Here is a 16,255-nt window from a genome sequence, read left to right as displayed (position 1 = left end):
TGTAATGGAAAGGTAAGACTTTATTCACTCATTATCGCTAGTGAGATTCACTTCATAAAGCCAAAGGTAAACTTGAATACTTGTCACATTTAGTCCAAATGAAGATTGTGACTAGCCTGTGAATCATATTTGTAATTTAAACCTAAATAAAAATAGTAACAATGACAAATAATTACAAAATACAGAATATATGTTAATATGTATAGCGCTATACATATTAGATCCTATAAGATATCTGGAAAATAATATTTGAGTAGAACATATCTCTAGTCATGTGCAACTCAATTTCATGGACCTTATAGGCACTAAATTCTCATCTACATATATTCTCTAAACTAGACTTTGGGCTTTATGACACAGTTTCTGCATTAAATTTTTTCCTGTCTTGAAGGTAAAGTTTGGATTATTTTTACAACATTTTATTTTATTATTTTTCTTAATGACTAATATATTGACGTGGTAAGAAACTCAAACAATACAAAAAGATATACAATGAAGATAAGCCTTCCATTCCCAGCCCCCAGTGGATTTCCTCTCCCTGACAGTTATTGTTAGCATTTCCAGCACACCATTCTAAGTGTATTATCTGAATATTTGAGTGTCTATTTCTATATATCCACCATTCTTTTTCTTTTTTCTTTTTTTTTTTTTTTGAGATAGGCTCTCGCTCTGTTCCCCAGGATGGAGTGCAGTGATCACTCCTCACTCCTCTGGAGTAGCTGGGATGACAGGCCAACAGATCCAGCTAATTTTTTAATTTTGTTTTTTTTTTTTTGTAGAGACAGGGTGTCCCTGTGTTGTCCAGGCTGGTCTCAGTCCTCCACCTTGGCCCCCCAAAATGCTAGGATTACCAGCATGAGCCACCACACTTGGTCATTCTTTTTCGTATTAACATAGTAGCATAACTGGGTCATAATAGGAAGCAGAAAGAACATTCAAACTTGGAAAATTGGAGAACAGTTTACAAATAAAGAAATTATCAGCGAACATATGAATTATTATATAGGGGAACCACAAGGAGATAGTTTAGTAACCCAAGTTAGTATCAGTGGAGCTGTCACATCTATAGGCTCAAAGAAATGAGGAATGTGATGGCTATTGTTACCTGAACTTGGAAGGAAGAAGTCATGTAGGAGAGGAGTAGTGATACAGTTAGCCTAAGGCCAAAAGGGAATGAATGCTGTGACCTCATGCTCCTCTCCTCTGGTGCCATGCAGGGGTTCCCAGTGGCCAAATCCAACCAGCAGTCATGGGATCTAGAAGCCCAGTGGTATAGTCCATATAGATTGGTCTCCACCAGCAAAGAACAGAGAAACGGTAAGCAACTGGAAGACATCTGCTATACACGCTTCTGCTCCATGCTTTTTGCAGTTAAGGATATATGTTGGAGATCCTTCCATCCATCAATACCTATAGATTTCTATCCATTCTTTTGAAAGAGGTAATCTATTTCATTGTGCATAAAACATAATTTATTTAGTTGGTCTTCTATTGCTAAACATTTAGATTGATATTTTGTGTTTTATGAGCACAAACACTATAATAAATACACTCGTATGCATGTCTTCATGCATATGTGTTCTATATCTTTGATATAAATTCATAAAATGGATTTGCTTCTTATTAATTTAGGTCAAAATGGAATTTTAGTGCTTATTTATCTCAACAGGAAAAATGAAATTACTCTTACGTTTGGGCATAAAGTTTTCAAAAACTGGTTATAAGTGCTATTGCCCCAAATCCAAATTGTTTATTGCTTGAATATCTAAATTCTTTTTGATTTTTAGAATGGTATAATAGTGTAGAAGTTACAAAAATAACATGTACTCAGGAGCTAGTGAGCCTGTGCTGGAATCCTGGCACTGATGCATGACTGTGGGCAAATTTTATAACTTCTTTTTTTTTTTTTTTTTTGCGCTTGTCGCCCAGGGTGGAGTGCAGTGGCACAGTCTTGGCTCACTACAACCTCTGCCTCCCGGGTTCAAGTGATTCTCCTGCCTCAGCCTCCCAAGTAGCTGGGATTACAGGTGCATGCCACCATGCCCAGCTAATTTTTGTATTTTTAGTAGAGATGGGGTTTCACCATGTTGGCCAGGCTGGTCTCGAACTCCTGACCTCAGGTGATCCACCTGCCTTGGCCTCCCAAAGTGCTGGGATTACAGGGATGAGCCACTGCACCCAGCCTTATAACTTCTTTCTGTTTCACTTTCCTTATCTGTAAAACAGGTATACCAGGAATAATAGTAGCTACCTCGAAGGGCTTTCGAGGGGCTCAAATGAATTGATGTATGTAGATTGCTGAGACTAGTACCTAGCACTATGTAAAAGTTTTGCTGTTGTTATTGTGCAATAATGATCCTTTAACAGCTGCTTCTTCTTGCCACCACTTTTATAAAGACTTCTATTTGTCCCTTGTATACATCTTGCAAATATCTGCTTTTCAGATCTTCTCACTTTTCTCTATGCAACTACTTACTTTACTTCTTTCAATATTTTTTCACTTATTTCTCCAAGCAACCTCTTCAAACTTGCCCTAACCTACCATGATATACCAATAGTATATCAGAGCTTTTTTGTATGTTGTTTTTATTGATATATGTTTATTCATATATATGATGCTATAATATATATGAATGCACAGAACATGAGACCCACTACTCTGGTTAGTGGCTTTGGGTTTACTCTGGATCACACCAATGGCTAACTCAGTTGATCTCTGCAGTAGTAACAAATAATGCTTATTTAAACAGCATGCCTTCCAAAGGCCTTAGGTTTTGTTTGTTCATTTGTTTTGTTTTTACTAACATATTTGAGACTTACAGCATCTGCTAATTTATCTAATCTTCTCTTCAATTATTGTACTTTCAGCCTTCACCATAACTTCAGGTAACGATTATATACAATTACCCTTTCCTCTTATTTATCTCCAAACTAAGTTTTCCAAACTTTAAGGGGTACCTCCTAATTCTGGAATTGCAATTTTCATTAAAAAGTTGTTTCCTCTACCAAGACTGCATGATTTTGCAAACTAATATCATTTACTCTCTCCAAACAATCATTTTTAGATTTATCCTAATAATGGGAAAGAACAAAATTCAAATGGGCAGAGAAAATACAGTTTCCCTATTTTTGCTCTTGTCATGCTAACTTGAAGTCCATTCTGGTTTCTCTCTTAATCTGAGCCAGTAAGGGTCATTAGATAGTCCTTAATATCCAGAGGAAAAATGCTTATCTCTCAGAAATTTTGGTCTCCCACCCTTCTGACCATCTCTTCTCCAACATGACATCTCAAGAAACTTTTGAATTCTTGTAGGAGGGGTAGAGGATAAGGCTTTTTATTTCATTGTCACTTGTCCATCTAGGCTGCCACTCACTGTGTTGGCTTTCGGTGGCCGAAGTCTACAGCTGGTATAATACATACGGTGGGTTCTCTCTGATTTATTGGCGCCCAGTGGTGCATTCTGACCTGCATGTCCTTTCTCAGCCCTTGCTGACTCCTCAGGCACTGCCACTGCCAGAGGCTCCGTCCAGTCAGCCTCTAGGCCAGATGGTCTGCCTTTGCCATGGAGTCACACCATCCTGTTCGGAATGGACCTTGGAAGGTCCACTGTATTCATGCCACTTAGGAACTTAGAGGGACTCGGAAGGGCGAAATAAACCATCTGGTGGCCAGCTACACATTCTGGCTTGTTAAGTATCTCATGTTGGCATAGGACCATTCTTCTTCTGGTATTTTCTTCAATGTATCTGTATATATACCAAAAGACAACTTTCTCTGAAGGGTCACCTCCAAGTTGGGGATGAAGTATGGAGAAAGGGACCATTGAGGTACTTTCCTTCCCCTTCTCCACTCTTTCCATCTTCCTAATTTCTTCCATAATACCCTGGGTCAAAAGGAGCAGATTGCTCCCTTTCACTGTGTCATATATTTCTTCTACCTAAGCCTAACAGGGAGAAGAAATAGTCTCTGGGAGAAAAAGGGAAAATAACTTGAGCAGGTGCTCTAGGCTTGGTTCTTGAAAAAAATAAGAGAAAAAAGAATAATCTAGACATTCCTCTCTCAAGAAAATGGCTTTTTATGACCATTATAAGACTATTGTATGGAAATTTTCAAATTGATATTTCATTGATACAAAACTGCATTTAAAATGTCAGGATCTGTACATTTTGGATCCTTTTGTAATTATCCTAATTCTCTTTTACAACCACCTGACCTCTTGCCTTCTTCCTTACTAGGGGTTTCCTTGGGTCAATCAGAAAGGAGGTCATGAACTTAGAAAAGTAAAAGAAAAAGGCAGACTATTTCAGAATATTACCTCCAATACACTTACCTAATTAATTAATCTATTTGATAATACCTACATTCCTTATAGCAAATTAGGTAGAGCCTACTCTTTGATCTTCACATATTATCATTCTGTGACACCCCCACTGAATCTTTCTCAAGCTTCAACATATCTATCTTACCAAGGCACAACGACGGCACTGCAAGAAAGTGTTCCTGGTTCAGATGAATTATGACATCATGCTGTGGTTCAGAGAAAGGATAATGTCTTACTTTTTCCTGATAATACTTATTATTGTGCAGATCTCATTTTCTGTGATTCCCTATTACTGATAACTGATGCTGAGCATATGAGAGCTCAAAGCTGATTAAGGTACTTATCAGTGGGAATTCCACTGACTGCAACAGGTGGCTGTGGTGAGATGTTGGGAAAGAGGAAAGATAGAGGCAGGCATTAGTTTCCTCATTTACTCTGAACCTGTCATCAAATTATATTAGGTTAAGAAGCTAGAAAATGGTTAGCAATAGTTGATGAAATCAGCTTTGCCTTGTATTGACTCTAATTGAAACAAGTTGTAGAACCAACATTATGACAGGAATGTCAGAAATATAAAGAGGAAAAAAATACTATGTCTTCATGTTACCAAGTGAACATTTTTTATTTTTTATTTTCCCATTGCTATTCATATTTATTATATCATTTGTAATAGATAAAATCTTACTGACAGTAACACTTTCAACATGAATTGGATTTCTCATAATATATTTATGCTCCAATTAAAGACAATTTGACCTTGTAAGATTAAAAAAACTTTTTGCCCTGAGAAGGTCGAGGATACAGTGGGCCGTGATTGCAACACTGTAATCCAGTCTGGGCAGCAGAGCGAGACCCTGTCTTAAAAAAAAAAGGTTGGGAAAACCTTTAAGACTAACACATCAGGACTCTGACTAGTGTTTAAAAAAATGATGCTTTTTTCTTATGAAGAATTTATCACTGTAATTGGTCTTACTGTTAAAATAGCCTAATTAGTTGATGGGGAGGATAATAATTTACCATGACAAATATATTAATTTCCTGGTGTTGCTTTTTAAATAAACAGAATCAAATTATTTTTTATCTTAAAAAATACCCATGAGATTATTTTTGTGATGGTGTATAAATGTCTTTAAGCTTTTGTCATTTAGTTATCACATCATTTCTAGTCTTTCCCAACAGCCTTCAAAGATAATTATCATTCTTGAAGATTTTACCGGCTATATTTGGCCCTTTGCTCTTTGAATTTTTGGCTTATTTGCGAACTAGTTGACATTTTTCTGATATTTAGTCTGCTTATCTATGAACATAATATATTTTTAAATTTATTTAGGTCTTCCTCATACATGTCCTCAATAATAAATTATAATTTTCTCCATAGGAGTTTACATGTTTGAATAATTTACAGTTTCTTTATATTTCTGTTGCTATAAAATTTGTAATGTTTTTAAATTTTAAGTGAACATTGTTGGAGTATAATTTTTATACAATAAAATTTTAAGTGTACATTTTGATGAGTTTTGACAAAGGTATATACCAATATAATCACCACTTTAATCAAGACATACAGAACAATTCTTTCATGCTTATTTGTAGGCAGTCCCAACCTCCACCCCAGCCACAGAAAAACACTGGTCTTCTTTTTGCCATTTTGGATTTGTTTTGTCTCCTCTGTAATTTCATATAAGTGGATCATACAGTGTTTATTCTCTTGTTTCTGGCTTCTTTGCTTAGCAAAATATTTTTTAGATTTACCCATTGTCAATGAATGAGTTCATTCTTTCTTATTTCTGAGTACTATTCACTACTGAATAGTATCCAAAATACTATTTGATTATCCATTTAATTGTTGATGCAAATTTGATTGTTTTTAGTTTAGGGCTATTAAGAATAAAGCTTCTGGCCAGGTGCGGTGGCACACACATTTAAATCCCAGTATTTAGGAGGCCAAGGCAGGCAGATCACTTGAGTCTAGGAGTTTGAGACTAGCCTGGGAAACATGGCAAGACTCCTATCTCTACAAAAAAAATGCGAAAATTAGCCGGACGTTGTGGTGCACACCTGTAGTCCCAACTACTCAGGATGCTGAGGCAGGAAGTTCTTTTGAGTCTGGGATGTGGACATTGCAGTGAGCCGAGATTGTGACACTGCACTCCAGCCTGAGTGGCAGAATGAGACCCTGTCTTAAAAACAAAAAAAGAAAAAATGAAGGAAAGGAAGGGAAGGGAAGGGAAGGGAAGGGAAGGGAAGGGAAGGGAAGAGAAAGGAAGGGAAGGGAAGGGGAGGGGAGGGGAGGGGAGACGGGAGGGGGAGGGGAGGCGGAGGGGAAGGGGGAGGGGGAAGGGAGGGGGAGGGGACAGGAGGGGAGGCAAGGGAAGGGAGAAAGATGGAAGGAAAGAAGGAAGGAAAGAAAAGTAAAAAGAAAAGAAGGAAGGAAGGAAGGAAAAAGAAAAAGAATAAAGCTTCTATGAACATTTGTGTACAAGAGTTTTTGTGGACATCTGGCCCTAATTTTAAGTCCAGAGTAGTATCATAGAAACAATCATTAATGTAGCACAGGTCTCAGTTTATCATCATAATATGCCTTGGTGTAATTTTTTTGTTTTCATTCTACTTTGGATTTATTGGGCTTTTTTTATCTCTTAGTTTACAATTTTCATCAAATTTGGAAAATGTTCATGAGTTTTTTTTTTCTGCTTTCCCACTTTCTCCTCTTTGGGATCTCCAATTAATCATATGTTAGACCACTTAAAATTGTCTCACAAGTTGTTGAAGTTCTGTTTAAATTTTTCCACTTTTTTTACTCTGTGCTTTAGTTTCGATAATTTCTTTTCTACCTTTTCAAGCTTACCGATGTTTTTTTCTAGAGTGTATAATCAGTTATTAAGTTCATCTAGTGAATTTCTCATTTCAGAAATTGCATTTTTCAGCCCTGGAAATTTCTACTTTAAAAATCTTTCATTGTCTCATTATGTTCATGTTTTCCTTTAAATCCTTGTACATATGTATAAAGCTGTTTTTAAGACCTTGTTTGCTAATGCCATCATCTCTGTCATTGCTGAGTTGTTTTTTATTGAATTGATGTTCTCTTGGCTTTGTGGCATATTTTTCTGTTTATTTTTGTGTCTAGTTTTTTTTTTATTGGTTGCTAGATATTGTGAGTGTTATACCATTGAACATCTGAATTTTTATGTTTTTCTTTAAAGAATAGTGTGCTTATTTTTGCAGGTCATTAGTTACTTGTAGACCAGCTTGATCCTCTTGAGTCTTGGTTTTTAGCTTTGTTAGGGTAGGTCTAGAGTATCCCTTAATCTAAGGCTAACTTAGCCCTACTGCTAAGGAATGATCTTTCTGCAGACTCTACTGAATGACCTAGGTGTTCAAAAAGTCCTCTCCACTGTGACTAGCCAGAACTCTGTGGTCTCCCAGCATTCTGGTGGCTCTGTGAATTGTTCAGCTTACAACTTCCTTGTAGTTGCTCTTTGCCTAGCCTCATGAATTATCATCCTATATAGATAAACAAAATGGTATATAGCGAAAAACTCAAGAAGACTTTTATGCAGATTTCTGGAACTTTATTTTGTTAATATGGTGAAATATATTAATTTTCAAAAGTTAAATCATCCTTACACTTCTGTGTAAACACAACTCAAGTTGTTTATAGTGTCTTTTTTCCTCCACTGCATTTAATATGCTAAAATTTTATTTAGACATTTTCCATCTATGTTACTCAATAAAACAGGCCCATAATTTCCCTTCTCATACTCTTCTAATCTAGTTTTGGTACTAAAATGATATTAGACCCATAAAATAAGTTGAAGAACTACTGTTTTGCATAATAATTGAAGTGTGTTTTTCTTTGGTAGAATTTTGCCTGAACCTGTTTTTCTGCATAAGCAAATTTTAAATAGCTGGTTCAATTTCTTTAATTTTCAAATTTATGACTTCTTCATATTCTTTTAAATAAAGGCATAACATATGTAAGGAAAGAGCATCAAGCTTAAGTGTACAACTCAATACATTTTTACATATATTATATGTTATGATAATACATTATATAGACAAATACATAGATACAGAGAGCCATCTACCAAACAGATAAAGACTTAGAACATTTCTACTACTCAGACGGTTCCTTAGCATAATATCCTGAAGGTTTATCCATGGTGTCACATGTTGCAGAATTTACTTCTTTTTAAAGGCAGGATAATATTCCATTATATGCATATACTACATTTTCTTTATCCATTTTTCTGCTGATGGACATTTAGGTTGTTTATGTATCTTAGCTATTATGAATAATGCTTCAATGAACAAGGGAGTGCAGATATCTCTTTGAGATCCTCATTTCAATTCTTTTGGATATATACCCAGAAATGAGATTGTTTGATCATATGGAAGATATATTTTTAATCTTTTGAGGAAATTCCATACTGTTTTCCTTAGCAGCTGTGCCATTTTGCATTCCCACATTATGCTAAGTGAAATAAGCCAGTCACAGAAGGATACATGCTGCGTGAGTCCAGTTACATGAGGTACCTAAAATAGTAAAATTTATAGAATCAAAGAGTAGAATGGTGGTTGCCAGGGTGTAGGGGGAGAGGAGAAGGTGGTGGAGTTGCTAATCAATGGGCTGAGAGTTTCAGTTAAGCAAGATGAGTAAGTTCTAGAGATCTGCTGTAAAACATTGTATCTATAGTTAACAAAAATAATACTGTATTGCACTCTTGAAAATTTTAGAGGAAAGATCTCATGTTAAGTGTTCATACCACAAAAAATGTGGCATTATTTTTAAGGTTTTTTTTTTTTTTTTGCACCTTTCTCAATTAGTACCTTACCTCCTACTATTCTGAATTCTATCACTGTAGATAGTTCCGTCTATTCCTAAAATTCTTATAAATGGAATCAAATAGTGTGTGTGTAAAGCGTTTAGCTTCTTTTGCTCAACATAACATTTGTGAGATTCGGCAGTGTTGTTCTGTGTACCAGTAAGTCATTCTTTTTTATTGCCCTATAATATTCCATTGTTTAAATATAACAAAATTCATCCATTCTCCTGTTAATGGACATTTGAATTGTTTCCTGTTTGGAGCTGTTATAAATAACGCTGCCACAAACATTCTTATACAAGCTTTATAGTGAAAATATGCACTCACTTCTCTTAGGTAAATACTTAAGAGTGGAATTGTTGGGCTAAATGATAGGCATGTGTGTAGCTTTAATAATACACTGGTCCCCCTTTATCCATAGAGAACATGTTCCAAGACCCCCAACAGATACCTGGAACCCCAGATAGTACTGAACTCTATATATGCTATGTTTCTTCCCATACAGTCCTATGAAAAAGTTTAATTTACAAATTAGGCATAGTAAGATATTAACAATAATACCTAATAATAGAACAATTATAACAATATACTGTAATAAAAGTTATGTAAATATGGCCTCTCTCTGTCTCTGTCAAAATATCTTAACATTTTCAAACTGTGGCTGACTATAGATAGCTGAAACTGTGGAAAACAAAACCATGGGTAGGGAACTATGGTCTTGCCAAACAGTTTTCCAAAATCGTTGTATCAATTACACTCATGCCAGCAATACGTGAGGGGAAGAATTCTTCCACAACCTTGCTCACCTTTGTAATGTCACTCTTTTTAATGTTAGTCATTCTTGTGGGTATGTACTAGTATTAAGATATTACTTTGGTTTTAATTTGCATTTCCCTGATTTGGAATGATGTTGTGTACCTTTCTGTACTCTTAGTATTTATTTGAATATTCATTTTTTTGAAGTGTTTCTTCATGTATAGGATTTTGTTATTGTTATCAAGTTCAAACTAATAATCAGAGAACATGGGTCTTTTTTGTTTTTGTTTTTGAGTTTTTGATGCTTATATTTTGATATGTATAGAAGTTTGCTTTGTGACACTTTTTTTGGTTACAATTGTGTGTTTATAAAGCATATACTCTAATTATTGGGTTGTTCACATCTTCTACATTTTACCTAATTTTTATTTTCCTGAATTACTGAGAAAAGTGTGTTAAAATCTTCTATCATGTTTATGGCTTTTTCTATTTCTTTTTGTAATTCTGTCAATTTTTTACTTTATATACTTTGAAGCTATTTATTAAATACATACGTGTTTTAAATAGTTATAACTTCCTGGTGAATTTTTTTTTCTTTTCTTTTTTAACAAGAAGGGAAACCACTCAGACTGAATTCTTTCCCTCTTACTCTCCTGGAGGAAGAGAAGAACCATCATCAGTGGTACATGGTGGTTGCAGTGAAGCAACAAGAGCCTGCTTCATGCTCAGGCGACAACACTAAGACTCCTCCTCATGGCTTCCAGCGCTCTACATGTTTAGAGAAACTTTTCTAGTAATGAACTGTATAGAATGATCATGATTCTTGAAAGTATCATCTTGAATTTTTCTTTTTATCATTATTTGTCCCTCCCTTTCCCTCCCCTCCTCTTTTTTCTCCTCTCCTCTCCTCTCCTTTCCTTTCTCTGTACCCGGGCTGGAGTGCAGTGGCGCAATCCCCACTTACTGCAACTTCCACCTCCCAGGTTCCAGCGATCCTTCAGCCTCAGCCTCCAGATTAGCTGGGATTACAGGCACCCGCCACCACACCTGGCTAATTTTTTTGTATTTTTAGTAGAGATGGGGTTTCACCATGTTGGCCAGGCTGGTCTTCAACTCCTGGCCTCAAGTGATCCTCCTGCCTCAGCCTCCAAAAATGCAGGGATTACAGGTGTGAGCCACCATGCCCGGCCTTGTTTGGTTTCTTTCTTATTCCCAATAATGCTTGATGCCTGGTGTGACTACAAATATATTCACTTTATTTTGGCTAGTAGTAATATTTGCACGGGATGCTTTTTCGTCTTGTACTCACAACATTTCTGTGCCCTTGTGTTTTAAGTACACCACTTGTAAGCAACATATACTTTGATTTTATTATTGTTTTAAAATACAATCTTCCATTAAAAAATCTGTCTATTTTCAATCTGTCCATTTTAAAAGTTAAACTTTTAACTGGAGAGTTTAGTATAATTAGTGATGTATTTGGATTTTTTTTTTTTTTTTTTTTTTTTTTTTTGTCAGTTGAAACCCCAGAAGGAAATACATGGCATCATTTGTAAAAAAAAAAAAAAAAAAAAAAGCACTTACAAAAGTACAGTCGGGATATAGGAACACTAAAAGGAAAGTAACCCAGAGCTCATAATGGCAGGCTTCATTTCCACCAAAAGTGCTGGGGGGATGAGAGAAAGGAGTAGTTACTGGGACCTGGAGTCAGAGAAGGCTATGTGTAGAGTGACCTGACAAGAACTGAGACCTTTGATTAAGGAATCAGCCAGTCTGATGTAATCCTGCAGTGAGAAAGCTGGGGAAGTGAATACTCCACCTCACTTTTCTTCTTTCTGATCTTCTACTCTTCAGAAACAAGAGAGCAAGGAAGTCTCTGATTTTGTCCAGGCCACACAGCAGGGTAGAAAAGTATATACAGATGGTGAATCTGGAAAGGCAAACAAGGATACCCAGTCCACATGTCTGCTATATTAATTTGTGTTTTCTATTTATCCTTTTAAAAATGTGCTTTATTTAGGTATGGTTGGCATGCAATAAACTGCACATAAATAAAACATACATGACAAATTAAGACAAACATATACACTCTTGAAACCATCACCACAATCAAGATAGTAAATATAACCATCACTCCCCCCAGAATTCCTTATTTTCCTTGGTTAATCCCTCCCCATGGCTCCTAACCTCCATGACCAACAATCACTGATCTGCTTTTGGTCATAATAGTTAAGTGTGCAATTTCTAGAATTTCATATACATGAATTCATATTACATATATGTTTTTTGTCTAGCTTCTTTCAGTGAGCATAATTATTTGAGATAATTCATGTCGTATGTGTCAATAGTTCATTGCTTTTAATTGCTGAGTAGTATTCCTTTGTATGGATATACCACAAATTGTTTTTCTGTTTACCTTTTGATGGACATTTTGGCTGTTTTCAGCTGTTGGCTATTACAAATAAATCTATGAACATTTGCTTTCAAGTCTTTCTATGGATTTATCCTTTCAATTTTTTAAAATTAAATACCCAGGAGTTGAGCTGGATCATATGGTAGTTGTATATTTAACTTTTTAAGAAACTTCCAAGTTTTCTACCAGCAGTATATGAAAATTCCAGTTCCTCCACATCTTTGCCAACACTTGGTGTGGTCCATCTGTTTTATTTCAGCCATTTTGATAGTGGGCAACGGTGTCTCATGTGGTTTTAATGTGAATTTCGTAAATGTCTAGTGCTATTGTGCATCTTTTCATGTACTTTCTTGGAATTTATATGTCTTCTTTGGTGAAGTACCTATCTAAATCTTTCACCCATTTAAAAAATTTGTTTTTTTTGTTTTCTTATTATTGAGATTGGAGAGTTCCTTATATATTATGGACACTTTTTTTAAATCAGATATATGATTTGCAAAGATTTTCTTCTAAACTGCAGCATGTCTTTTTATTGTTTCAGCAATGTCTTCCAAAGGGAAGAATTTCATATTTCCTATGAAATCCAATTTATCTGCTGGGCATGGTGGCTCACACCTGTAACCCTAGCACTCTGGGAGGTTGAGGTGGGTGGATTGCATGAGCCCAGTAGTTTGAGACCAGCCTGGGCAACATGGCAAAACCCCATCTTTACAAAAAATACCAAAAAATCAGCTGCACGTGATGGCACATGCCTGTAGTCTCAGCTACTTGGGAGACTGAGGTGAGAGAATCGCCTAAGCCAGGGAAGTCAAGGCTGCAGTGAGCTGTGATTGCACCAATGCACTCCAGCCTAGGAAGTGAGGGATCCTATCTCAAAAGAAAATAAAATTTCAGTTTATCAACTTATTCTTTCATACATCATGCTTTTGATGTCACATATGAATAAATTGTTGCCTACCCCAAGGTTGCAAAGTTTTTCTCTTATATTTTTCTCTAGAAATGCTATGGTTTTAGATTTTACATTTAGGTTTATGATCCATTTGAGTTAATTTTTCATATGGTACAGAGTATAAAGTAACTTTCATTTTTTAAATAGATATATTAAATTGTTCCTGCATCATTTGTTGAAAGACTATCTTCTCTCCAATAAATTGCCAGTCCACTTTTGTCACAAATATGCAAGTCTGGCCAGACGTGGTCTATTTCTGGACTCCAGTCTGTTCTGCTGATTTGTCCATCTTGGTAGCAATACCATCAAGTCTTGAGTATTACAACTTTATATTAAGTCTTAAAATTGGTTATTAGTCCTTCTGCTTCATTCTTCTTTGTAAAAGTTGTTTTAGCTAGGCCTTGCTTTTAAAATTTGTTAGGTGGGAACAGCAGAATGCTCAGTTTAGTGCTAATTATTTCCCACTAATGATAAAAGACCCTTCCAAGTAGCCTGTAAAATGCACAATTAATTTTGCATTTTTCCAGTATGGTTGCTGGATATAGAAATTCTTTCTGGCCCCGTGTGAGCACCTGGTACTATTTCCTCTCATCGTTTCTGATTGTCCTTTTCCTGGCTTCAGCTAGTTTTCTTATACACGTATTGATTCACATTTTGCTGAATACTTGAGGGCATCCTCTATCTTTATTTTACTTTAGGCAATATTTCCTCCCAAGATTTGTCAGGAAGATTACTAAATAATAAGTCTTTTAGAGAGTGTGTATAATACGTGATTTAAAGCAAAAATAATGTAACTTTATTTCCACTGGATGACTTACAAAATGCTTCAGAAAATGGAGTTCTGATGCCATTTTGGTCCTCAGGGCATAAGGATAGATTCAATACAATGATTATTCAGTATCTTGAGTCAATCTGGTTAGTGACTAACAACTTTTTCTAATAGAATTCTTGATTCTCACCCTGGCCAATCCTGCCTTGTGTCCAACCATAACAAATCTGGTTAATGTCCTAATAATACTAGAGAGCTCTTTCTGTCTTTTTCTGACAAATTGCTTAGCACAATCAGAGCAGTTCCCTTTAGACTAGCAGCAAGAAATAGTGCTTTCTGTTCCTCTGTCTGATGGTTCATTTGGCTTATTATTTTAAATTGGGCATAATAAGCTTCCCAGGATGATTTTCCTTCAGCGTTGACTGGTCTTTGCATTGGCTGATTACACAAATTGACCATATTGCCACTTGTTTCTGGTTCTTGAGGCTAGAAACTTGATTTGGGATTCCATGATGGAAAGGAATATTGTGATCCTTCTGGCTTAAAAGAGACTTTCTTTGCTTGACTGTTAGCTGAAAAGGGATCTAAACAAAGTTGCCAGAAATTTCCTTCTCTTCCTCATATTGCCTTTACTGTTTATTATTCATTTTATTAAATCAATACTTTGATAATTAATGCTTCTACACCTGCTACATTTTTGATATTTTGTTTCTCCGCTTGCTGAATTATGGGTTTGCTAATATAGTTTGCCTCTTTGTTTTTTGTTTTATTTTTTTAAGCTGAAGAACTTTAAGCAAGTGAGGTTCCTTTTGCAAAGCCTAGTTGGCATGTGCCATTTAGTCTGAAATTTTGGGATTTATTCTGTATCATTTTGTATAATATTAATTGATTTGAAGTTAATTGAAATTTCTTTAGTTTCTGAGAATCCACATTGAGCTTTAATGCAATAAAATAAAAACATCTTAATTGTTTGCCTCGCTCATTCATATGTGTACATTTAACAGTGTGAACTTCAAAGTTAAATTATTGGGAGGGTTCAATCGAGGAGAGGGCATTAAGATGTATTTCCTTTCCTTCTGTCTCTTTCCTAAGAAGACTGTTCCAATTAAGTATAATAGAAAACAATGTATAGATCACAGACCTTTATTGCAGCAAATAACATAGAATAGGCATAGGAAGTCCCAGTGATGTAAGCAGTAGACATCTCTTGGATGTTTTCTTGTCCAGCTTCCATCATGTTTATCACCTCTTACTGCTCTTATCTTCCGTAAGATAACTTCTACTGAGTAACAAAAGCTATCTCAAATCATTTAATCATCCAAGGGCCAGCAATTACTCTTATACCTAGCTATCTATGAATATGGTTATTAATAACTTCTATAATCTAAACTCACTCATGAGTATAGCTTTTTAATTCTTGGAATAATGCTCCTTTAGAAATTAATTTTGGGGCATCCATTAGATTATTTCCCATGAAATGACTTATTCTTATTACTTCAACATTCATCTGTCAGAGAATATAAAAGGAGTCACTTCTGATTTTACCTGAGATTCTTACTTCCCAAGGTAGCCAATAACCAATCTTGGGGTGGGGAAAAAAAGGAGTAAGAAGGCAAAATACCTGGACTAACTTTGAAACCTGGCTTTTATACATGGGGACCTCATTATCTAATTACTGCATATAAGTTCTAAAGTTATCAGGCAGTCTAGGGAAAAGTGGTCACTATCCAGAAATGTCCATTACTGAACTAACCACTTATACAACTAATCCCCATCCAACTAGCTCTCCCGGCTTAGCAGAACATTTATATCAGCCTATTGTGCCAATGTCTTGGTTAGTCTCTCACTGACTATCAAATATTATAAAAAGCCAACAATGTGATACAATATAATACAAATTGACTGCAAAGAGAAATTATGCATATTTCAAAAGTTGTAGAATTTTATGAAAGAATGAAAGTAATGTTGGTGAGCTGCATAAATCACATTTTAAGCCACTATTTGACATATAGGGATCTGGCAGAGTTAATTTAACAATCAGAGAAGAGAAGGCCAGGAGCGGTGGCTCACGCCTGTAATCCTAGCACTTTGGGAGGCCAAGGCGGGCGGATCACGAGGTCAGGAGATTGAGACCATCCTGGCTAACAAGGTGAAACCCCGTCTCTACTAAAAAATACAAAAATTAGCCGGGAGTGGTGGCGGGTGCCTGTAGTCCCAGCT

General features: G+C 35.8%; 1 non-coding gene across 1 annotated transcript; it reads right to left on the bottom strand.

Moving 5' to 3' along the window:
* Positions 1-10,523: 10,523 nt before the first annotated feature.
* On the bottom strand, positions 10,524-10,743 carry LOC115930983 (small nucleolar RNA U3). The gene has a single exon (XR_004067560.2). It is a non-coding gene; the product is annotated as a small nucleolar RNA U3 (small nucleolar RNA).
* Between the last annotated feature and the right edge of the window lie 5,512 nt (positions 10,744-16,255).

Source organism: Gorilla gorilla, chromosome 16, assembly GCF_029281585.2.
Source record: "Gorilla gorilla gorilla isolate KB3781 chromosome 16, NHGRI_mGorGor1-v2.1_pri, whole genome shotgun sequence".
NCBI classification, from domain to species: domain Eukaryota; kingdom Metazoa; phylum Chordata; class Mammalia; order Primates; family Hominidae; genus Gorilla; species Gorilla gorilla.
Note: the sequence above shows the minus strand (reverse complement) of the source record. Positions and strands in the feature narration are given on the sequence as shown.